The 25,375-nt window shown below is 48.0% G+C and overlaps 1 protein-coding gene across 2 annotated transcripts in view; it reads left to right on the top strand.

Annotated features, from left to right (window-relative positions):
• Positions 1-25,375, top strand: part of LOC139384026 (alpha-(1,6)-fucosyltransferase-like) — a 181,353-nt gene that overhangs the window by 47,813 nt on the left and 108,165 nt on the right. The window contains exon 2 of one of the 2 annotated variants that reach the window (XM_071128656.1): positions 23,474-23,528. The exons of the other annotated variant lie outside the window; for it this stretch is intronic. The gene's annotated coding sequence lies outside the window, so the exon portion shown is untranslated. The remainder of the gene's footprint in view (positions 1-23,473; positions 23,529-25,375) is intronic. 2 annotated transcript variants of the gene reach the window in all.

The following is a 25,375-nucleotide window of genomic DNA, read 5'->3' as shown; positions in this document are numbered from 1 at the left end:
TCATCCCTGAAGGTTGAAATGTGCACTTACATTGTGAAACCTTGCTCTGATTTATCATCAAAAGGGTCCCAGATATAACATAAAGTGTCGTTTTGTTAGATAAATTCCTTTTTCATATCCTAAAAAGGTCCATATAGCATGCACGATCAATTTTATATTTCCACTCGTTCAATTTGCAAATAAAGGAATCTGTGAAAATCTAACCCTAAACATTGTTTCAACCAGTCAAATCACATTCGTATGTATTCCTCAGAGATCCTAGAATGTAACCAGACTTCACTATATCATTAGGGGTCAGAGAGCGACGCCTCCATGGCGCACCGATGACACGGGCGGTCTTCACTTGATTGACTGTAACTTTGTTAAATAAGCACCAATCGGGGTCAAACAAAGCTAGCTAGATAGCCAATGAGCTTGGCTTCACGGGGAAACCCCGTATCTGTCGCAAAATGTAGCGGCTAACCTTGTGCGACAGCAAGCCTTTTCCCTTTGGACAAAAATTGGAAGAATATGGAGAGTTATGAAAACTGTTTTGCAATGTTTAACTTACAATATGGCTACTAATACTGGAAAAGCAAAATCAAAGTCCAGGTATACAGATTTGACGATATTCTTGCAGAAAATGTTTATGTAAATGTAAATGTATCTCACGATTTGCCCAAATGTACCTGGGTGACTTCACACTAAATGTCATGTAGCTTGCTCATACTTCAGTTTATCAGTCTGAAGCTTTGCACATACAATGCTTCCCTCTTGTGGACACCATCGGAATTACAAGCAGAGTGATGGCTAGATTTGGGACTTTTCTGTTGCATTTCAAAAATGGTGGTAGAAAGAAAATACAAAAAAACATTTTTTTTTTGTTTTTTTTTTGCATTTTCTTCTACCAGATCTTTTGTGTTATATCCTCCTACATTCACATTTCCCCAAACGTCAAAGTGTTTCCTTTCAAATGGTACCAAGAATATGCATATCCTTGCTTCGGTGCCTGAGCTACAGGCACCGAAGGGTATATCATTTTAGTTGAAATTGAAAAAAGGGGGCTTTCAAAGATAATTAATAAAAATTCAAATAACTTCACAGATCTTCATTGTAAAGGGTTTAAACACTGTTTCCCATGCTTGTTCAATGAACCATGAACAATTAATGAACAAGCATCTGTGGAGCTGTTGTTAAGACACTAACAGCTTACAGACGGTAGGCAATTAAGGTCACAGTTATGAAAACTTAGGACACTAAAGAGGCCTTTCTACTAACTCTGAAAAACAACAAAAGAAAGATACCCAGGGTTCCTGCCCATCTGTGTGAACGTGCCTTAGGCATGCTGCAAGGAGGCATGAGGACTGCAAATGTGGCCAGGGCAATAAATTGCAATGTCCGTACTGTGAGACACCTAAGACAGTGTTACAGGGAGACAGGATGGACAGCTGATCGTCCTCGCAGTGGCAGACCACATGTAACAACACCTGCACGGTACATCTGAGAATCACACTTCCGGGACAGGTACAGGATGGCAACAATAACTGCCCGAGTTACACCAGGAACGCACAATCCCTGCATCAGTGCTCAGACTGTCCACAATAGGCTGAGAGAGGCTGGACTGGGGGCTTGTAGGCCTGTTTTAAGGCAGGTCCTCACCAGACATCACCGGCAAAGACGTTGCTTATAGGCACAAACCCACCGTCGCTGGACCAGACAGGACTGGCAAAAAGTGCTCTTCACTGACGAGTCGTGGTTTTGTCTCACCCGGGGTGATGGTCATTTTCGCGTTTATCGTCGAAGGAATGAGCATTACACCGAGGCCTGTACTCTGGAGTGGGATCGATTGGGAGGTGGAGCGGTTATGGTCTGGGGCGGTGTGTCTCATCATCGGACTGAGCTTGTCATTGCAGGCAATCTCAACGCTGTGCATTACAGGGAAGACATCATCTTCCCTCATGTGGTACCCTTCCGACAGGCTCATCCTGACATAACCCTCCAGCATGACAATGCCACCAGCCATACTGCTCGTTCTGTGTGTGATTTCCTGCAAGACAGGAATGTCAGTGTTCTGCATTGGCCAGTGAAGAGCCCGGATCTCAATCCCATTGAGCACGTCTAGGACCTGTTGGATCGGAGGGTGAGGGCTAGGGCCATTCCCCCCAGGAAAATCCGGGAACTTACACGTGTCTTGGTAGAAGAGTGGGGTAACATCTCACAGCAAGAACTGTCCAATCTGGTGCAGTCCATGAGGAGGAGATGCACTGCAGTACTTAATGCAGCTGGTGGCCACACCAGATACTGACTGTTACTTTTGATTTTGACAGGGACACATTATTCCATTTCTGTTCGTCACATGTCTATGGAACTTGTTCAGTTTGTCTCAGTTGTTGAATCTTGTTTTGTTCATACAAACATTTGCACATGTGCTGACTGTGCTGAAAATAGATGCAGTTGACAGTGAGAGGACATTTCTTTTTTTGCTGAGTGTAGGTTGACCCAAACAGTACAAACATCTTCTGAGCATCTCCTAATCTTTGGAGAGTTTTTTGTTCATCGAGAGATGCATAGAACCTCATCAGTGACAAAGTTTTGAAAAGTTTTCCAATCACTGCATCAGACTGAAGATTAAGTTAGTTGCAGGTCAGTGGGAGCGTTATCCACATTGAAGGTGAAAGGAGAGGAAAACAACACTATGTTATTTTTCAACACTTTTCAAAAGGTACTCCCACATCTGAGTATATAATCTAATTTGCAGGTGCATGGCAACAGTTGAACAAGATGAAGGAAAAAGGAAACCGCACACTGCTCTTGATAGTATCACCTATCTTTAATAAACTTACGTATCAGCCACACGGCCTTCATTAGAGCTTTTGGGATTTTTTGAAAGTTACATCATTATGTAGACCTGGCCCCACCCACATCCTTTGTACACATCGAAGGGGGTTGGAGGTAAAGGAAAATTGAATAAGTGTTACCAAATATAACAATATGCATTTCATAAATATTACAAAAGTGTATAAATAAGGCGTATTAAACACGTCTGTAAAATCTCAATGAGGACATAGTAAATTTTCATTAGTCACTTGGTACATCGTACGAAAAACGTCAGAATAATCTACAAGAGACACATATTTAATGTTCAAATTCACAACATAACATACATAGGCATACATAATGTCTGGAGGGTGAAAATCCCCAAATATTCTCTTTTACTCAGAGTATTATTTATGTCTCCTCCCCTGTCTGATATCTTAACTTTCTCTACGCCACAAAATCTAAAAGGTGGAAATGTCATGCTTCAGGTCATTAAAATATACAGCGACTGGACAATCCCTGTCGTTTCTCCTGATTTAACTTTTATGTTCACTAATTCTCTGTTTGAGAGAGCAGGTGGTTTTACCGACATAACAGAGCCCACATGGACATTTAATAATGTAAAAACATGGGTGGTGGAACATGTAATAATGTCATTTATTTGGAACCGTTTTCCTGTGTGTGGGTGGCAGAAATATTCACACTACATCATGTTGTTACACTGTGCGCATCCTCTGCATTTATAGCTACCATTTGGTAGAGGGCGTAAAAGAGCTTGGCTAATTTTATTTTGTGGCTGGCAGTTGGCATGAACTAATTTATCGCGTAAATTGCGACCTCTCTTATACACAATACGTGGTGGATATTTAAATTCAGCCAGCAGAGCTGGATCCGATGATAAAATATGCCAGTGTTTCTTGACCACACCTCCCACTTTTCGCGAATTCAAAGTATATGTAGTTGTGAACATTACAGAGTGTTCTTTAGTATATGTAGTTGTGAACATTACAGAGTGTTCTTTAGTATATGTAGTTGTGAACATTACAGAGTGTTCTTTAGTATATGTAGTTGTGAACATTACAGAGTGTTCTTTAGTATATGTAGTTGTGAACATTACGGAGTGTTCTTTAGTATATGTAGTTGTGAACATTACAGAGTGTTCTTTAGTATATGTAGTTGTGAACATTACAGAGTGTTCTTTAGCTTTAGTATATGTAGTTGTGAACATTACAGTGTTCTTTAGCTTTAGTATATGTAGTTGTGAACATTACAGAGTGTTCTTTAGTATATGTAGTTGTGAACATTACAGAGTGTTCTTTAGTATATGTAGTTGTGAACATTACAGAGTGTTCTTTAGTATATGTAGTTGTGAACATTACAGAGTGTTCTTTAGTATATGTAGTTGTGAACATTACAGAGTGTTCTTTAGCTTTAGTATATGTAGTTGTGAACATTACAGAGTGTTCTTTAGTATATGTAGTTGTGAACATTACAGAGTGTTCTTTAGCTTTAGTATATGTAGTTGTGAATATTACAGAGTGTTCTTTAGCTTTAGTATATGTAGTTGTGAACATTACAGAGTGTTCTTTAGTATATGTAGTTGTGAACATTACAGAGTGTTCTTTAGCTTTAGTATATGTAGTTGTGAACATTACAGAGTGTTCTTTAGTATATGTAGTTGTGAACATTACAGAGTGTTCTTTAGCTTTAGTATATGTAGTTGTGAACATTACAGTTTTCTTTAGTATATGTAGTTGTGAACATTACAGAGTGTTCTTTAGCTTTAGTATATGTAGTTGTGAACATTACAGAGTGTTCTTTAGTATATGTAGTTGTGAACATTACAGAGTGTTCTTTAGTATATGTAGTTGTGAACATTACAGAGTGTTCTTTAGCTTTAGTATATGTAGTTGTGAAAATTAGAGAGTGTTCTTTAGCTTTAGTATATGTAGTTGTGAACATTACAGAGTGTTCTTTGGCTTTAGTGGGTCTTTTTTGTAGCAGTTCATCTCGTGTTTTTCCAATGCCAAATTATGAGCTTCATCCACACGTTGTGACGAATAGCCTCTTCTTAGAAACCTAATGCGCATCTCCGCTGCTGTTTCTAGATAATCCTCTGTGGAGTGGCATATACGGCGCAGTCTAAAAAACGGGCTCCTTGGAAGTCCTCTTTTTAATGGCTCGGGGTGGAAGCTGTCACTCTGTAATAGAGTATTTCTGTCTGTTTCTTTTCTGTAGGGTTCCATTTGATTTCTCAATCCACATATCAAGATAGTGAACACGTTGAGTGTCACGTTCAATAGTGAATTTGAGATTAGGGTCAGTGTCATTGAGTAGTGCCATAAAATCTGGCAATTCTTCTTCAGTTCCTTCCCATATACAAAAAATGTCGTCAATATATCGATACCACTTCAGGACTTTATTCAAAAATGGATTCTCGTTTACATTATTAACAAAATGTTCTTCAAAAAGACCCATATAGAGGTTAGCATAACTCGGAGCGAATGTAGAGCCCATCGATGTTCCATTCGTTTGTAGGTAGTATTCATCATCAAACCTGAAATAGTTGTACGTCAAAACATATTCAGCCAATTCTAGAATGAAGTTTATTGGTGGATATTCATTAGTATCTCTGTCCCCCAAATAGTGTACTAGTGCTGCAAGCCCCCCCCCCCCCCCCCCCCCCCCCCACATGGGGAATGCTGGTATGTAGACTCTCGACATCTAATGTGACCAAAATACAGTCTTCTTTTAAACCCGTTATTGGTGAGATCTTGTTTATAAAGTCTGTAGAGTCTTTTACATATGATGGCAATGATTGCACATGAGTTTTAGTAAAAGAGTCTACAAAGTTCAACAAAGGCTCTAGCATTGAGCCTATTCCTGCAACCACTGGTCTGCCTTGATAGTTGCCTTGTTGTGTTTTAGGTTTGTGTAATTTCGGTAAAATATATATGCATGGATGTATGGCACATTTGCAGCAAAGATATATACCGGTGTCACGCCCTGACCATAGTTTACTTTGTATTTTCTATGTTTTGATTGGTCAGGGTGTGATCTGAGTGGGCATTCTATGTTTCATGTCTTGTTTGTCTATTTCTATGTTCAGCCTGATATGGTTCTCAGTCAGAGGCAGGTGTTCGTCATTGTCTCTGATTGGGAACCATATTTAGGTAGCCTGGGTTTCACTGTGTGTTTGTGGGTGGTTGTTCCTGTCCTTAGTGTTAGTTTGCACCAGTTTAGGCTGTTTCGGTTTTCATTACGTTTATTATTTTGTAGTGTTTGTATTTAGATTCGTGTTGCTATAGTCACAATAAACATGGATCGCAATCTACACGCCGCATTTTGGTCCGACTCTCCTTCTCATACAGAAGACCGTTACAGAACCACCCACCACCAACGGACCAAGCAGCGTGTCAACAGGCAGCAACAGCAGCGTAAAGAGGAATGGACATGGGAGGACGTTTTGGATGGCAAGGGCTGTTACACTTGGGAGGAGATACTGGCTGGAAGAGATCGCCTCCCATGGGAACAGGTGGAGGCACTTAGGAGAGCTGAGGCAGCCGGAGAGAGGAGCCGGCGATATGAGGGAACACGGCTGGCAAGGAAGCCCGAGAGGCAGCCCCAAAAATTTCTTGGGGGGGGGCTAACAGGGAGTATGGCTACGCCAGGTAGGAGACCTGCGCAAACTCCCTGTGCTTACCGGGGGGCTAGAGAGACCGGACAGGCACCGTGTTATGCAGTGGTGCGCACGGTGTCTCCAGTGCGGGTGCATAGCCCGGTGCGGTATATTCCAGCTCCGCGTGTCTGCCGGGCTAGATTGAGCGTCGAGCCTAATGCCATGAAGCCGGCTCTACGCAGCTGGTCCCCAGTGCGTCTCCTTGCGCCGGCTTACATGGCACCAGCCTTGCGCTCGGTGTCTCCGGTTCGCCTGCATAGCCCAGTGCGGGCTATTCCACCTCTCCGCACTGGCAGGGCGACCGTGAGCATTCAACCAGGTAAGGTTGGGCAGGCTCGGTGCTCAAGAGCTCCAGTGCGCCTGCACGGTCCGGTTTTTCCAGTACCACCTCCACACCCCAGCCCTCCGGTAGCAGCTCCCCGCACCAGGCTTCCTGTGCGTGTCCTTGGCCCAGTACCACCAGTGCCAGCACCACGCATCAGGCCTACAGTGCGCCTCGCCTGTCCAGCGCTGTCGGAGCCCTCCTCCTCTCCAGCGCTGTCGGAGTCTCCCGCCTGTTTAGCGCTGTTAGAGCCTTCCTTCTCTACAGCGCTGCCGGAGTCTCCCGCCTGTTCAGAACTGCCAGTTAGCATAGAGCTGCCAGTTAGCATAGAGCTGCCAGTTAGCATAGAGCTGCCAGTTAGCATAGAGCTGCCAGTTAGCTTAGAGCTGCCAGTTAGCAAGGAGCTGCCAGTCTGCAAGGAGCTGCCAGTCTGCAAGGAGCTGCCAGTCTGCATGGAGCTGCCAGTCTGCATAGAGCTGCCAGTCTGCATGGAGCTGCCAGTCTGCAAGGAGCCGCCAGAGCTGCCTGTCTGCAGGATGCCGCCAAAGCTGCCAGTCTGCAAGGAGCCGCCAGAGCTGCCAGTCTGCAAGGAGCCGCCAGAGCTGCCAGTTAGCATGGAGCAGCCAGGGCCGCCAGTCAGCATGGAGCAGCCAGGGCCGCCAGTCAGCATGGAGCAGCCAGGGCCGCCAGTCAGCATGGAGCAGCCAGGGCCGCCAGTCAGCATGGAGCAGCCAGTCAGCATGGAGCAGCCAGTCAGCATGGAGCAGCCAGAGCAGCCAGTCAGCATGGAGCAGCCAGAGCTGCCAGTCAGCATGGAGCAGCCAGTCAGCATGGAGCAGCCAGAGCTGCCAGTCAGCATGGAGCAGCCAGTCAGCATGGAGCAGCCAGAGCTACCAGTCATCATGGAGCAGCCAGTCAGCATGGAGCAGCCAGAGCTGCCAGTCGTCCAGACTCTTCCAGATCTGCCAGTCGTCCAGACTCTTCCAGATCTGCCAGTCGTCCAGACTCTTCCAGATCTGCCAGTCGTCCAGACTCTTCCAGATCTGCCAGTCGTCCAGACTCTTCCAGATCTGCCAGTCGACCAGACTCTTCCAGATCTGCCAGTCGACCAGACTCTTCCAGATCTGCCAGTCGACCAGACTCTTCCAGATCTGCCAGTCGACCAGACTCTTCCAGATCTGCCAGTCGTCCAGACTCTTCCAGATCTGCCAGTCGACCAGACTCTTCCAGATCTGCCAGTCGACCAGATTCTCCCAGATCCGCCAGTCGACCAGATTCTCCCAGATCCGCCAGTCGACCAGATTCTCCCAGATCCGCCAGTCGACCAGATTCTCCCAGATCCGCCAGTCGACCAGATTCTCCCAGATCCGCCAGTCGACCAGATTCTCCCAGATCTGCTAGTCGACCAGGATCTGCTGAAACCGCCAGCCAGCCAGGTTCTGGTAGTTTCTACTACCTGCCTGGGCTTCCTCTCAGTGCTGAGCTTCTTCTCAGTGCTGAGCTTCCTCTCAGTGCTGAGCTACCCATCTGTCCCGAGTTACCTCTGTCCCGAGCTGTCCCTCTGTCCCATGTTATCATTGTGGTGGGTAACCTATTTAGGGACGTTTAGGAGGGGGATTAAAACTGTCATGGAGTGGGGTCCACGTCCAGCGCCAGAGCCGCCACCGCGGACAGATGCCCACCCAGACCCTCCCCTATAGGTTCAGGTTTTGCGGCCGGAGTCCGCACCTTGGGGGGGGGGTACTGTCACGCCCTGACCATAGTTTACTTTGTATTTTCTATGTTTTGATTGGTCAGGGTGTGATCTGAGTGGGCATTCTATGTTTCATGTCTTGTTTGTCTATTTCTATGTTCAGCCTGATATGGTTCTCAGTCAGAGGCAGGTGTTCGTCATTGTCTCTGATTGGGAACCATATTTAGGTAGCCTGGGTTTCACTGTGTGTTTGTGGGTGGTTGTTCCTGTCCTTAGTGTTAGTTTGCACCAGTTTAGGCTGTTTCGGTTTTCATTACGTTTATTATTTTGTAGTGTTTGTATTTAGATTCGTGTTGCTATAGTCACAATAAACATGGATCGCAATCTACACGCCGCATTTTGGTCCGACTCTCCTTCTCATACAGAAGACCGTTACAACCGGAGAGTTTACAATCTAACCAGACACCTAGGTATGTGTAGTTGTCCACATATTCTAAGTCAGAACTGTCCAGATTAGTGATGCTAGGCGGGCAGGCAGGTGCGGGCAGCGATCGGTTGAAGAGCATGCATTTAGTTTTACTTGAATTTAAGAGCAGTTGGAGACCATGGAAGGAGAGTTGTATGGCATTGAAGCTTGTCTGGAGGTTAATTAACACAGTGTCCAAAGACGGGCCAGAGGTATACAGAATGGTGTCGTCTGCGTAGAGGTGGATCAGAGAATCACCAGCCGCAAGAGCAACATCATTCATGTAAACAGAGAAAAGAGTCGGAATTGAACCCTGTGGCACCCCCATAGAGACTGCCAGAGGTCCGGACAACAGGCCCGCCGATTTGACACACTGAACTCTGTCTGAGAAGTAGTTGGTGAACCAGGCGAGGCAGTCATTTGAGAAACAAAGGCTGTTGAGTCTGCCGATAAGAATGCAGTGATTGACAGAGTCAAAAGCCTTGGCCAGGTCGATGAAGACGTCTGCACAGTACTGTCTTTTATCTATGGTGATTATGATATAGTTCAGGACCTTGAGGGTGGCTGAGGTGCACCCATGACCAGCTCGGAAACCAGATTGCATAGCGGAGAAGGTACGATGGTGATTCGAAATGGTCGGTGATCTGTTTGTTAACTTGACTTTTGAAGACATTAAAAAGGATGGGTAGGTTAGATATAGGTCTGTAACAGTTTGGGTCTAGAGTGTCTCCCCCTTTGAAGAGGGGGATGACCGCAGCAGTAGCTTTCCAATCTTTAGGGATCTCAGATGATATGAGATGTTGAACAGGCTAGTAATAGGGGTTGCAACAATTGAGGCAGATAATTTTAGAAGGGTCCAGATTGTCTAGCCCAGGTGATTTGTAGGGGTCCAGATTTGGCAGCTCTTTCAGAACATCAGCTATCTGGATTTGGGTGAAGGGGAGATGGGAGAGGCTTGGGCAAGTTGCTGTGGGGGGGTGAAGAGCTGTTGACCGGAAAAAGGGTAGCCAGGTGGAAAGCATTTCCAGCCTTAGAAAAATGCTAGATTATAGTACATTTATCGGTGGTGACTGTTTCCTAGCCTCAGTGCAGTGTACAGCTGGGAGGAGGTGCTCTTATTCTCCATGGACTTTACAGTGTCCAACAACTCTTTGGATTTTGTGCTACAGGATGCAAATTTCTGTTTGAAAAAGCTATATTTTGCTTTCCTTACTGCCTTTGTATATTGGTTCCTAACTTCCCTGAAAAGTTGCATATCGTGGGGGCTATTCGATGCTAATGCAGTACGCCACAGGATGTTTTTGTGCTGGTCAAGGGCAGTCAGATCTGGGGTGAACCACGGGCTATATCTGTTCCTGGTTCTACATTTTTTGAATGGGGCATGCTTATTTAAGATGGTGAGGAAAGCACTTTTAAAGAATAACCAGGCATCCTCTACTGACGGGATGAGGTCAATATCTTTCCAGGATACCCGGGCCAGGTCGATTAGAAAGGCCTGCTCGCTGAAGTGTTTTAGGGAGCTTTTGACTGTGATGAGGGGTGGTCGTTTGACCGCGGACCCATTACGGATGCAGGCAATGAGGCAGTGATTGCTGAGATCCTGGTTGAAGACAGCAGAGGTGTATTATTGTGTTATTATTATTATTGTGTTATTGCCAGCAGCATACCACCCTACATACCACTGCAGGCTTTTTTCTGATGCTAAGCAGGGTTGGTCCTGGTCAGTTCCTGGATGTGAGACCAGATGCTGCTGGAAGTGGTGTTGGAGGGCCAGTAGGAGGCACTCTTTCCTCTGGTCTAAAAAAATATCCCAATGCCCCAGGGCAGTGATTGGGGACACTGCCCTGTGTAGGGTGCCGTCTTACGGATGGGACGTTAAACGGTGTCCTGACTTTCTGAGGTCATTAAAGATCCCATGGCACTGAACCCCGGTGTCCTGGCTAAATTCCCAATCTTGCCCTCGTACCATCACGGTCACCTAATAATCCCCAGTTTACAATTGGCTCATTCATCCCCCTCCTTTCCTCTGTAACTATTCCCCAGGTCGTTGCTGCAAATGAGAACGTGTTCTCAGTCAACTTACCTGGTAAAATAATGGATAAATAAATAAAATGGTCAGGATGATATCTATGAGGGTGCCTGAGTTTACGTATTTGTGGTTGAACCTGGTAGGTTCCATGATCATTTGGGTGAGATTGAGGGCATGTATCTTAGATTGTAGGACGACCGGGGTGTTAAGCATATCCCAGTTTAGGTCACTGAGCAGTACAAACTCTGAAGATAAATGGGGGGCAATTAATTCACATATGGTGTCCAGGGCGCAGCTGGGGGCTGAGGGGGGTCTGTAACAAGCGGCAACAGTGAGAGACTTATTTCTGGAAAGGTGGATTCTTAAAAGTAGAAGCTCGAACTGTTTGGGCACAGACCTGGATAGTAAGACAGAACTCTGCATGCTATCTCTGCAGTAGATTGCAACTCCACCCATTTTGGCAGTTCTATCTTGGCGGAAAATGTTATAGTTGGGGACAGAAATTTCAGAATTTTTGGTGGCCTTCCTAAGCCAGGATTCAGACACGGCTAGGACATCAGGGTTGGCAGAGTGTGCTAAAGCAGTGAAAAAAACTAACTTAGGGAGGAGGCTTCTAATGTTAAACATGCATGAAACCAAAGCTTTTACGGTTACAGAAGTCAACAAATGATAGTGCCTGGGAAATAAGAGTGGAACTGGAGGCTGCAGGGCCTGGGTTAACCTCTACATCACCAGAGGAACAGAGGAGGAGGAGGAGGATAAGGGTACAGCTAAAGCCTATAAGAACTGGTCGTCTAGTGCGTTGGGGACGTTGAATAAAAGGAGCAGATTTCTGGCCGTGGTAAAATAGATTCAAGGCATAATAGGTGAGGTTTCTGCATGTGTGTGGAGTGGGACAAAAGAGCTATCTAAGGCATTTTGAGCGGGACTGAGGGCTCTACAGTGAAATAAAACAATAAAAACTAGCCACGACAGCAGTAGACAAGGCATAGTGACATTAGAGAGAGGCATAAAGCAATCACAGGTGTTGATCAGGAGAGCTAAGACGACCCAGGCCTGCTTTTTGCCCAGGCCTGCTCTATCCTCTCCCTCTATCCTCTATCCTCTCCCTCTATCCTCCCCCTCCTCCCGCTATCCTCTCCTTCTATCCTTCCTCTCTCCCTCTATCCTCCTTCTCCTCCCTCTATCCTCACTCTCTTTCTCTATCCTCTCCCTCTATCCTCCCTCTCTCCCTCTCTCCTTCTATCCTCTCCCTCTATCCTCCCCCTCCTCCCTCTATCCTCACTCTCTTTCTCTATCCTCTCCCTCTATCCTCCCCCTCCTCCCTCTATCCTCACTCTCTTTCTCTATCCTCTCCCTCTATCCTCCCTCTATCCCTCTCTCCTTCTATCCTCTCCCTCTATCCTCCCCCTCCTCCCTATATCCTCCCCCTTCTCCCTCTATCCTCACTCTCTTTCTCTATCCTCTCCCTCTATCCTCCCCCTCCTCCCTCTATCCAACCCTCTCTTTCTCTATCCTTTTACTTTTTATTTAACCTTTATTTAACTAGGCAAGTCAGTTAAGAACATATTCTTATTTACAATGACGGCCTACATTGACCCGGACGACGCTGGGCCAAATGTGCGCCGCCCTATGGGACTCTCAATCCCGGCCAGTTGTGATACAGCCGAGAGAGGAGAGAGGAGGCAGAGAAGAGGTGGTGGAGAGCAAAGGTGAGGTGGGGGAGAGAGGAGGCAGAGAAGATGTGGTGGAGAGAGAGGAGGTGGGGAGAGAGAGAGGAGGTGGGGAGAGAGAGAGTAGGTGGGGAGAGAGAGAGGAGGTGGGGGAGAGAGAGGTGAGGTGGGGTGGGGGAGAGAGAGGAGGCATAGGTGAGGTGGGGGAGAGAGAGGAGGCAGAGAAGAGGTTGGGGAGAGAGAGGAGGTGGGGGAGAGAGAGGGGGCAGAGAAGAGGTTGGGGAGAGTGAGGAGGCAGAGAAGAGGTTGGGGAGAGTGAGGAGGCAGAGAAGAGGTGGGGAGAGAGAGGAGGCAGAGAAAAGGTGGGGGAGAGAGAGGAGGCAGAGAAGAGGTGGGGGAGAGAGAGGTGAGGTGGGGGAGGGAGAGGAGACATAGGTGAGGTGGGGGAGAGAGAGGAGGCAGAGAAGAGGTGGGGGAGAGAGAGGAGGCAGAGAAGAGGTTGGGGAGAGAGAGGAGGAAGAGAAGAGGTGGGGGAGAGAGAGGAGGCAGAGAAGAGGTTGGGGAGAGAGAGGAGGAAGAGAAGAGGTTGGGGGAGAGAGAGGAGGCAGAAAAGAGGTGGGGGAGAGAGAGGTGAGGTTGGGGAGAGAGAGGAGGCAGAGAAGAGGTTGGGGAGAGAGAGGAGGAGGAGAAGAGGTTGGGAAGAGAGAGGAGACAGAGAAGAGGTTGGGGGAGAGAGAGGAGGCAGAGAAGAGGTGGGGGATAGAGAGGTGAGGTTGGGGAGAGAGAGGAGGAAGAGAAGAGGTTGGGGGAGAGAGGAGGCAGAGAAGAGGTGGGGGAGAGAGAGGTGAGGTTGGGGAGAGAGAGGAGGAGGAGAAGAGGTTGGGGGAGAGAGAGGAGGCAGAGAAGAGGTGGGGGAGAGAGGTGAGGTTGGGGAGAGAGAGGAGGCAGAGAAGAGGTTGGGGAGAGAGGAGGAAGAGAAGAGGTTGGGAAGAGAGAGGAGGCAGAGAGGAGGTTGGGGAGAGAGAGGAGGAAGAGAAGAGGTTGGGGGAGAGAGAGGAGGCAGAGAAGAGGTGGGGGAGAGAGGTGAGGTTGGGGAGAGAGAGGAGGAAGAGAAGAGGTTGGGGGAGAGAGAGGAGGCAGAGAAGAGGTGGGGGAGAGAGAGGTGAGGTTGGGGAGAGAGGGGATGAAGAGAAGAGGTTGAGGGAGAGAGAGGAGGCAGAGAAGAGGTGGGGGAGAGAGGTGAGGTTGGTGAGAGAGAGGAGGCAGAGGTGAGGTTGGGAAGAGAGAGGAGGCAGAGGTGAGGTTGGGGAGAGAGAGGAGGAAGAGAAGAGGTGGGGGAGAGAGGAGGAAGAGAAGATGTTGGGAAGAGAGAGGAGGCAGAGAAGAGGTTGGGGAGAGAGAGGAGGAAGAGAAGAGGTTGGGGGAGAGAGCGGAGGCAGAGAAGAGGTGGGGGAGAGAGAGGTGAGGTTGGGGAGAGAGAGGAGGCAGAGGTGAGGTTGGGAAGAGAGAGGAGGCAGAGGTGAGGTTGGGGAGAGAGAGGAGGAAGAAAAGAGGTGGGGGAGAGAGAGGTGAGGTTGGGGAGAGAGAGGAGGCAGAGAAGAGGTGGGGGAGAGAGAGGAGGCAGAGAAGAGTTTGGGGAGAGAGAGGAGGCAGATTAGAGGTTTTGGAGAGAGAGGAGGCAGAGGTGAAGTTGGGGAGAGAGAGGTGAGGTTGGGAAGAGAGAGGAGGCAGAGAAGAGGTTTTGGAGAGAGAGGAGGCAGAGGTGAAGTTGGGGAGAGGGAGGAGGAAGAGAAGGGGTTGGAGGAGAGAGAGGAGGCAGAGAAAAGGTGGGGGAGAGCAGAGGTGAGGTGGGGGAGAGAGAGATGAGGTGGGGGACAGAGAGGATGCAGAGAAGAGGTGGGGGAGAGAGAGGTGAGGTGGGGGAGAGAGGAGGCAGGGAAGAGGTGGGGGAGAGAGAGGTGAGTTTGGGGAGAGAGAGGAGGCAGAGAAGAGCTGGGGGAGAGATAGGTGAGATTGGGGAGAGAGAGGAGGCAGGGAAGAGGTGGGGAGAGGGAGGTGAGGTTGAGGAGAGAGAGGAGGAAGAAAAGAGGTGGGGGAGAGAGGGGTGAGGTTGGGGAGAGAGATGAGGCAGAGAAGAGGTTGGGGAGAGAGAGGAGGCAGAGAAGAGGTTGGGGGGAGGAGGCAGAGAAGAGGTGGGGGGAGAGGAGGGAGAGGTGAGGTTGGGCAGAGAGAGGAGGCAGAGAAGAGGTGGGGGGGTGAGAGGAGGCAGAGGTGAGGTGGGGGGGAGAGAGGAGGCAGAGAAGAGGTGGGGGAGAGCAGAGGTGAGGTTGGGGAGAGAGAGGAGGCAGAGAAGAGGTTGGGGAGAGAGAGGAGGAAGAGAAGAGGTTGGGAAGAGAGAGGAGGCAGAGAAGAGGTTGGGGGAGAGAGAGTAGGCAGAGAAGAGGTGGGGGAGAGAGAGGTGAGGTTGGGGAGAGAGAGGAGGAAGAGAAGAGGTTGGGGGAGAGAGGAGGCAGAGAAGAGGTGGGGGAGAGAGAGGTGAGGTTGGGGAGAGAGAGGAGGCAGAGAAGAGGTTGGGGAGAGAGGAGGAAGAGAAGAGGTTGGGAAGAGAGAGGAGGCAGAGAGGAGGTTGGGGAGAGAGAGGAGGAAGAGAAGAGGTTGGGGGAGAGAGAGGAGGCAGAGAAGAGGTGGGGAGAGAAGTGAGGTTGGGGAGAGAGAAGAGGAAGAGAAGAGGTTGGGGGAGAGAGAGGAGGCATAGGTGAGGTGGGGGAGAGAGAGGTGAGGTTGGGGAGAGAGAGGAGGAAGAGAAGAGGTGGGGGAGAGAGAGGTGAGGTTGGGGAGAGAGGGGATGAAGAGAAGAGGTTGAGGGAGAGAGAGGAGGCAGAGAAGAGGTGGGGGAGAGAGGTGAGGTTGGTGAGAGAGAGGAGGCAGAGGTGAGGTTGGGAAGAGAGAGGAGGCAGAGGTGAGGTTGGGGAGAGAGAGGAGGAAGAGAAGAGGTGGGGGAGAGAGGAGGAAGAGAAGATGTTGGGAAGAGAGAGGAGGCAGAGAAGAGGTTGGGGAGAGAGAGGAGGAAGAGAAGAGGTTGGGGGAGAGAGCGGAGGCAGAGAAGAGGTGGGGGAGAGAGAGGTGAGGTTGGGGAGAGAGAGGAGGCAGAGGTGAGGTTGGGAAGAGAGAGGAGGCAGAGGTGAGGTTGGGGAGAGAGAGGAGGAAGAAAAGAGGTGGGGGAGAGAGAGGTGAGGTTGGGGAGAGAGAGGAGGCAGAGAAGAGGTGGGGGAGAGAGAGGAGGCAGAGAAGAGTTTGGGGAGAGAGAGGAGGCAGATTAGAGGTTTTGGAGAGAGAGGAGGCAGAGGTGAAGTTGGGGAGAGAGAGGTGAGGTTGGGAAGAGAGAGGAGGCAGAGAAGAGGTTTTGGAGAGAGAGGAGGCAGAGGTGAAGTTGGGGAGAGGGAGGAGGAAGAGAAGGGGTTGGAGGAGAGAGAGGAGGCAGAGAAAAGGTGGGGGAGAGCAGAGGTGAGGTGGGGGAGAGAGAGATGAGGTGGGGGACAGAGAGGATGCAGAGAAGAGGTGGGGGAGAGAGAGGTGAGGTGGGGGAGAGAGGAGGCAGGGAAGAGGTGGGGGAGAGAGAGGTGAGTTTGGGGAGAGAGAGGAGGCAGAGAAGAGCTGGGGGAGAGATAGGTGAGATTGGGGAGAGAGAGGAGGCAGGGAAGAGGTGGGGAGAGAGAGGTGAGGTTGAGGAGAGAGAGGAGGAAGAAAAGAGGTGGGGGAGAGAGGGGTGAGGTTGGGGAGAGAGATGAGGCAGAGAAGAGGTTGGGGAGAGAGAGGAGGCAGAGAAGAGGTTGGGGGGAGGAGGCAGAGAAGAGGTGGGGGGAGAGGAGGGAGAGGTGAGGTTGGGCAGAGAGAGGAGGCAGAGAAGAGGTTGGGGGAGAGAGGAGGCAGAGTTGAGGTGGGGGGGTGAGAGGAGGCAGAGGTGAGGTGGGGGGGAGAGAGGAGGCAGAGAAGAGGTGGGGGAGAGCAGAGGTGAGGTTGGGGAGAGAGAGGAGGCAGAGAAGAGGTTGGGGAGAGAGAGGAGGAAGAGAAGAGGTTGGGAAGAGAGAGGAGGCAGAGAAGAGGTTGGGGGAGAGAGAGTAGGCAGAGAAGAGGTGGGGGAGAGAGAGGTGAGGTTGGGGAGAGAGAGGAGGAAGAGAAGAGGTTGGGGGAGAGAGGAGGCAGAGAAGAGGTGGGGGAGAGAGAGTTGAGGTTGGGGAGAGAGAGGAGGCAGAGAAGAGGTTGGGGAGAGAGGAGGAAGAGAAGAGGTTGGGAAGAGAGAGGAGGCAGAGAGGAGGTTGGGGAGAGAGAGGAGGAAGAGAAGAGGTTGGGGGAGAGAGAGGAGGCAGAGAAGAGGTGGGGAGAGAAGTGAGGTTGGGGAGAGAGAGGAGGAAGAGAAGAGGTTGGGGGAGAGAGAGGAGGCATAGGTGAGGTGGGGGAGAGAGAGGTGAGGTTGGGGAGAGAGAGGAGGAAGAGAAGAGGTTGGGGGAGAGAGAGGAGGCAGAGAAGAGGTGGGGGAGAGAGAGGAGGCAGAGAAGAGGTGGGGGAGAGAGGAGGAAGAGAAGAGGTTGGGAAGAGAGGAGGCAGAGAAGAAGTTGGGGAGAGAGGAGGAAGAGAAGAGGTTGGGGGAGAGAGAGGAGGCAGAGAAGAGGTGGGGGAGAGAGAGGTGAGGTTGGGGAGAGAGAGGAGGCAGAGGTGAGGTTGGGAAGAGAGAGGAGGCAGAGGTGAGGTTGGGGAGAGAGAGGAGGAAGAAGAGGGGTGGGGGAGAGAGAGGTGAGGTTGGGGAGAGAGAGGAGGCAGAGAAGAGGTGGGGGAGAGAGAGGAGGCAGAGAAGAGTTTGGGGAGAGAGAGGAGGCAGATTAGAGGTTTTGGAGAGAGAGGAGGCAGAGGTGAAGTTGGGGAGAGAGAGGTGAGGTTGGGAAGAGAGAGGAGGCAGAGAAGAGGTTTTGGAGAGAGAGGAGGCAGAGGTGAAGTTGGGGAGAGAGAGGAGGAAGAGAAGAGGTTGGGGGAGAGAGAGGAGGCAGAGAAGAGGTGGGGGAGAGAGAGGTGAGGTTGGGGAGAGAGATGAGGCAGAGAAGAGGTGGGGGAGAGAGAAGAGGAAGAAAATAGGTGGGGGAGAGAGAGGTGAGGTTGGGGAGAGAGAGGAGGCAGAGAAGAGGTGGGGGAGAGAGAGGAGGCAGAGAAGAGTTTGGGGAGAGAGAGGAGGCAGAGTAGAGGTTTTGGAGAGAGAGGAGGCAGAGGTGAAGTTGGGAGAGAGAGGTGAGGTTGGGAAGAGAGAGGAGGCAGAGAATAGGTTTTGGAGAGAGAGGAGGCAGAGGTGAAGTTGGGGAGAGAGAGGAGGCAGAGAAAAGGTGGGGGAGAGCAGAGGTGAGGTGGGGGAGAGAGAGTTGAGGTAGGGGACAGAGAGGATGCAGAGAAGAGGTGGGGGAGAGAGAGGTGAGGTTGGGGTGAGAGGAGGCAGAGAAGAGGTGGGGGAGAGAGAGGTGAGTTTGGGGAGAGAGAGGAGGCAGAGAAGAGCTGGGGGAGAGAGAGGTGAGATTGAGGAGAGAGAGGAGGCAGAGAAGAGGTGGGGAGAGAGAGGTGAGGTTGAGGAGAGAGGGGTGAGGTTGGGTGAGGTTGGGGAGAGAGGAGGCAGAGAAGAGGTTGGGGGGGGGGAGGCAGAGAAGAGGTGGGGGGAGAGGAGGGAGAGGTGAGGTTGGGCAGAGAGAGGAGGCAGAGAAGAGGTTGGGGGAGAAAGGAGGCAGAGGTGAGGTGGGGGGGAGAGAGGAGGCAGAGGTGAGGTGGGGGGGAGAGAGGAGGCAGAGGTGAGGTGGGGGGAGAGAGGAGGCAGAGAAGAGGTGGGGGAGAGCAGAGGTGAGGTGGCACACAAACAAACAAACAAACACACACACACACCGCCAGCCCTGCCAACATTTCCCTCCCTGCAGCTTTTGACCCCTCCAGGAGGATCATCCATCCAGAAACACCCATCTGTGCCTGTCTCTCCAAAGAGAGGAGAGGGGTGGGTGTGCGGACGTGTTTGTGTGTTAGAGAGAGCAGCATAACCAGCACAGTCCTGAGCTCTGAGAATAGAATACACTGCATGTATGATACTTGGCCCATACATTACACACACACACACACACACACACACACACACACACACACACACACACACACACACACACACATACACACATACACACATACACACACACTCAGTTAGATGAGGTGCCAGTCCCCAGCTGCAGTCACTGTCAGAAAGGCCATCCCAGCTGTGCCTCTGGAGCTGGGTCACCTGATCCATGTCCTCACCTTTGGCCTCATTTCCTGTCACTGATGACCAATGAAAGTAGAGGCAATCCCCCCAGGCCCCTCCCTCAGAGTTACTGAGGATTTGTCGCAATGTTCTGATTTCAGTATGACTTGGATTTCCTTTCCGATTTTCTTGACTTTCTCAAATATTAAAGTAGTACCACATTGTTTGATGACAGCGTTGTTGGCTGGTGAATCACACTATACAGGAAGTAATCCCACGTGCCTCACACACAACAGTAGCTTGGTAAGCGTAAGCCCTTTATTGACTGCAAAACAACACAATCAATCAATGTTCAACTAGGTTATTTGATTTATTTAGTACCATACTGTATAGGAGAGTGTGTTGTATAATAACGCAAACAGTCGTAACCTCAGTATAGCCTAACTGTAGGATAATTAATGAAGAGCCCACAGCTATCGTACAAACACACACACACACACACACACATTGAAAGGCTTAGTTTCTTTGATGTGGATTAGTGAGCTAATAGAATGGTCTACTGTGGCTACAGGAGGACTAGTGAGTGGTAGACCTGGCAGCATGTCTCTGAACGTTGGCCTGTAGAAATACATGGATATAGAGAGGCTGGGAGAAAAGACTAGGGATGCCCTTAGTGGAGAAGCCAGTCTATGCTGCTATACGTCAAGGACGGATTTCCAAAATTCAGACTACAGATGTAGGATCTTAATTTGAGCAAGTTTGCTACAGCAGGACAATAATCCTGCAGCAACAGGAAATGGGAATTATTGTGTGTATTATAATGAATGGATATTTTTGTAGTGGTTGATATATTTTTTGTTAAAGAAAATCAAGTCTGACATTTCAAAGTGGAAATTGCAAACAGTAGAAGCCTTTTTATAACTCCTGCGGTGCAGGAAAATTCTCAGCAACTAAACTGACCAAATTAAGATCCTACAGCTGTAAACCTTTCCTCGACTAAAAAACACTTTCAATTGAGATACCTGCCTCTAATCTAGAGGTAGTGATGAAACCAATTCATTACCCTGAATGTACATTTAAGCGATGCGTTGATTGTTGCATTTCTCAGGGAAGTCCACAGGTCGATTTGGTTATCTATCTGTTTCACAGGAGGTTGGTCTCACCTTAAGTACCAACAACAGGCTTGTGGTAATGGAGCGGAATCAGTGGAATGGTATCAAATACATCAGACTCATGGTTTCCATGGTTTCCAGGTGTTTGATATCATTCCATTTGCTCCATTCCATTATTATGAGCCGTCCTCCCCTTAGCAGCCTCCTGTGATCTGTTTTCTATCCTGAGGTCGGATTGGTTGCCTGTTACACGTTATGGTTTCAGAAGCCAGGATAATTAGGATTGATTTCTGAGAAAGCTACGTTTCTACTGCCTCCCTTCCAGCTAAAGCTCTCTGTTGAAGTATTGAAACCAGCGCTGCTGAGCCAGCTGCTGCCGAGCCAGCTGCTGCCGAGGTGTGTTGTGTTTATTTGTTCCATATGAGGCTCTTTTAATAAACAACGACACATCTCCGGTCTCTCTCCTTCACCTCTCAATTTGTATTGTTGTGCTTGGGGTGTGTGTGTGTTTGTGTGTCTCAAAACCCTAACCCAATTCCCTTGGACCTCAATGAGCCTGCATTATAAATTCCTTTGTTTTTCTAGGTAAGGCACGAAATTATACGGTAGCACTCGCTGCTCTGGGGGAAATTAGAGTTGTGATCGCAGAAGATTGTGAGCGCAATTTGTTTTTGGAAGCTTGCATGTTTTTCAGGGGAAAAGCCATATTGAAAAGAAAATGTGCAATTATTGATCGGCAAAGTCATTTAGAGTGGTGTGGTTCGGATAGGAAGCCTTAAATGTAAACTTAGAACCATTTTCCTGATAATGGAAGTTGAAATGAATATCTGCGACTAGATCCACCAGCCAAGGTCATTTCAGAGCAGCCTGCTGCGGCATTCCTTGGTTGCTCGAACTGTGTGTGTGTGTTTTGCATTCGTTGTTTGCCTGCCCGTGATTGTGTGGGTGGGCCTTTGTGAGTGTGAGGGTGTGTGCTTGTGGGCCTGTGTGTGTGTTTCTTCATACATGCGTGTGTGCACGCTTGTGTGTGCACGCTTGCATACGTGTATGTGCATGTGTGCGTTTAAGCATGTGTGTGTGTGTGTGTGTGTGTGTGTGCATCATTCATTGGGGATCAAGTCTTGCTTAATGGGCTCCAATTACATCTGATGCTTCCATCCATCCTGGGCCTGGCCCTGTCGCCACGGCAGCAGGAGAGTGTGGGTGTCACTGCTCTAAGCCGTCACCATGGATTATGGGATGGATGTGCAGCCAGGGAGAGTCTGAAGCTGAATACACACACACATGCACGCAAAGGGTGGCTACTTTGAAGAATCTACAATATAAAATATATATAGATTTGTTTATGTCACGCTCTGTATAGAATAGAAGCATGTGCGCTACCTCGGAAATCATTTGGAGAAAATATCCTTTTTATTTTATTCAGCTTTGTTCAATTGTGTTCTTCTTAATATAAAATAATATACAAATAATGCCACCGGAATTATGAGCAAACCTCATCTGCTAAATGAACTAGTGTAGCCCACAGCCAAATGGCATAGCCAGATCAGGACCTAACATAAGGACAACTTAGAGTATACTTTTCTGTTCTTCTGACATAAGCTACATTTTCTTCATACCGTGTTTCTTTAGACCTGTCTAAAATTAAAAATGGATTTATTGTGATGGTTATAGGTTATATTAAATGGATTTATTGTGATGGTTATAGGTTATATTAAATGGATTTATTGTGATGGTTATAGGTTATATTAAATGGATTTATTGTGATGGTTATAGGTTATATTAAATGGATTTATTGTGATGGTTATAGGTTATATTAAATGGATTTATTGTGATGGTTATAGGTTATATTAAATGGATTTATTGTGATGGTTATAGGTTATATTAAATTGATTTATTGTGATGGTTATAGGTTATATTAAATGGATTTATTGTGATGGTTATAGGTTATATTAAATGGATTTATTGTGATGGTTATAGGTTATATTAAATGGATTTATTGTGATGGTTATAGGTTATATTAAATGGATTTATTGTGATGGTTATAGGTTATATTCATCCTACCCCCTCCTTTTTCGAACATTCTGTTAAAAATCGCGCAACTTTTCAGCGTCCTGCTACTCATGCCAGGAATATAGTATATGCATATGATTAGTATGTGTGGATAGAAAACACTCTGAAGTTTCTAAAACTGGTTAAATCACGGCTGTGACTATAACAGATTGTGTGTTTCATCGAAAAGCGCAAGAAAAACTGCTCTCTGAAAGCTAAAAATAATTTCCATGCGTCACTTTCATGGGTTGTTAAAAGGGCACAAAATGAATTATGGACCTGCATGCAATTCCTACAGATTCCACACGATGTCGCCATTGTCGTCATTTTCCGGGGAGATTTTTGTTGGTAAATCCAACTAACTGGATTCAATTTCTTCCGGTCTCCGCCAGGATGTTTTGAAGTGCACATTTTCAGCCATTGATTTGAAGACGAGGAGCTATTGAATACACATCGCCCTGTAATCATTTTGATAGATTATAAACGTTTACTAATACCTAAAGTTGGATTACAAAAGTATTTCAAAGTGTTTTGTGAAAGTTTATCGTCGACTTTTTTAATTTTAAAAAATGACGCTGCGTTTTAAAACAATGTTTTTTTCTGAATTACACAGCTTCCATAGAAAGCTATTTTGGGTATATATGGACCGATTTAATAGAAAAAAAGACCCAATAGTGATGTTTATGGGGCATATAGGAGTGCCAAGAAAGAAGCTTGTCAAAGGTAATGAATGTTTTATATTTTATTTCTGCGTTTTGTGTAGCGCCGGCTACGCTAAATCTTTGTTTACGTCGCATTCAGGCATTTTGGGGTGTTGCATGCTATCAGATAATAGCTTCTCATGCTTTCGCCGAAAAGCATTTTAAAAATCTGACTCGTTGGCTAGATTCACAACGAGTGTAGCTTTAATTCAATACCCTGCATGTGTATTTTGATGAACGTTTGAGTTTTAACGAGTACATTTAGCATTTAGCGTAGCGCATTTGCATTTCTAGGTGCCTACTTGAGACATCTGCGTCTCAAGTAGGAGCAAGAAGTTAAATGGATTTATTCGTTTTTTTTTAAATGTAGATGTTCCAAAGGTCTGCATCGGGGGCTGGTAAGCTATGCGTGGAAGATGCCAAACATGTTTTCGTTAATGAATGGTCAATTACCATGAGACCAGCAGTTATTTGCATGACAATCACTGACCGACAAAATTTCATGACCACCACAGCCCTACCTAACACGCACACACATGTACGTGCGCACACACGCGCACACACACACTCACTCTCCTGGCTTGATAAATAACCTTGAAGGAAATGACAAATGACTCAAGTCTTAAAGCTTTGTTCTCGCTGACTAAATCACGGTGGGTAATATCATTTTCTTTCTTAATCTTTTTTTTAACAGGAAGAAGTTGTTCTCTGGATTCCCAAGTGAGGATTCTGTGAGGCTTCTAAAAAAGGTAAGCACCTTTAGGTTGGAGGATACTTTCAGGGTATGGGATGGTTGGACTAAGACAGATGTTTGATAAGAAGGTAAGGTGTGTGTGGTGTTTCCTCCGACACATTGGTGCTTCCGGGTTGGATGCGTGCTGTGTTAAGAAGCAGTGCGGCTTGGACGGACGGACGGACGGACTGACAGACAGACAGACAGACAGACAGACAGACAGACAGACAGACAGACAGACTATTGTACCAAGTCAAGCAGCCTAAATGCAGCTCATCTTTCAGGCATCTTTCACTGAGCCAACTGGAGAATGACGCCCGTCCCCATAGACACACCATTATATCAACACTCACGCCCATCCCCGTCCCCATAGACACACCATTATAACAACACACCCCATCCCCATAGACACACCATTATAACAACACACCCCATCCCCATCCCCATAGACACACCATTATATCAACACTCACGCCCATCCCCTTCCCCATAGACACACCATTATAACAACACACCTCATCCCCATAGACACACCATTATATCAACACTCACGCCCATCCCCGTCCCCATAGACTCACCATTATAACAACACACACCATCCCCGTCCCCATAGACACACCATTATAACAACACACACCATCCCCATAGACACACCATTATAACAAGACACACCATCCCCGTCCCCATAGACACACCATTATAACAACACTCACACCCATCCCCGTCCCCATAGACACACCATTATAACAACACACACACACCGACCCTGTACACACATCATTACTACAACATCATGTGTTGAGATACAGTTGCCATCTCCGTCCTCAAGCTTGTCCCTCTATCCAAAGTCACCCAGGGTTAGGAGGGATTATTCAGACCCAGTACATTAGTAGGACGTTTGGGGGGAGAGGGTAGGACATTATTACGACATAACCTTTACACAAATTACAGGGCGTTCTGTGTCACAAATTATTGAACCACATATTGAATGACAAAGTTTGTACAATCAGCCACAAAAAAAAACGTGTGTGTAGGTGCTGAGAGTAGGGAATAAAGGGTCTGTGTGTAGGTGCTGAGATTAGGGAATAAAGGGTCTGTGTGTGTAGGTGCTGAGATTAGGGAATAAAGGGTCTGTGTGTAGGTGCTGAGATTAGGGAATAAACGGTCTGTGTGTGTAGGTGCTGAGATTAGGGAATAAAGGGTCTGTGTGTGTAGGTGCTGAGAGTAGGGAATAAAGGGTCTGTGTGTAGGTGCTGAGATTAGGGAATAAAGGGTCTGTGTGTGTAGGTGCTGAGATTAGGGAATAAAGGGTCTGTGTGTAGGTGCTGAGATTAGGGAATAAACGGTCTGTGTGTGTAGGTGCTGAGAGTAGGGAATAAAGGGTCTGTGTGTGTAGGTGCTGAGAGTAGGGAATAAAGGGTCTGTGTGTGTAGGTGCTGAGATTAGGGAATAAACGGTCTGTGTGTGTAGGTGCTGAGAGTAGGGAATTAACGGTCTGTGTGTAGGTGCTGAGAGTAGGGAATAAACGGTCTGTGTGTGTAGGTGCTGAGATTAGGGAATAAACGGTCTGTGTGTGTAGGTGCTGAGAGTAGGGAATTAACGGTCTGTGTGTAGGTGCTGAGAGTAGGGAATAAACGGTCTGTGTGTGTAGGTGCTGAGAGTAGGGAATAAAGGGTCTGTGTGTGTAGGTGCTGAGAGTAGGGAATAAAGGGTCTGTGTGTAGGTGCTGAGATTAGGGAATAAAGGGTCTGTGTGTGTAGGTGCTGAGAGTAGGGAATTAACGGTCTGTGTGTAGGTGCTGAGATTAGGGAATAAAGGGTCTGTGTGTGTAGGTGCTGAGATTAGGGAATAAAGGGTCTGTGT

The sequence above is a fragment of the Oncorhynchus clarkii genome, chromosome 25 (assembly GCF_045791955.1).
Source record: "Oncorhynchus clarkii lewisi isolate Uvic-CL-2024 chromosome 25, UVic_Ocla_1.0, whole genome shotgun sequence".
In the NCBI taxonomy this organism is placed as follows: domain Eukaryota; kingdom Metazoa; phylum Chordata; class Actinopteri; order Salmoniformes; family Salmonidae; genus Oncorhynchus; species Oncorhynchus clarkii.
Note: the sequence above shows the minus strand (reverse complement) of the source record. Positions and strands in the feature narration are given on the sequence as shown.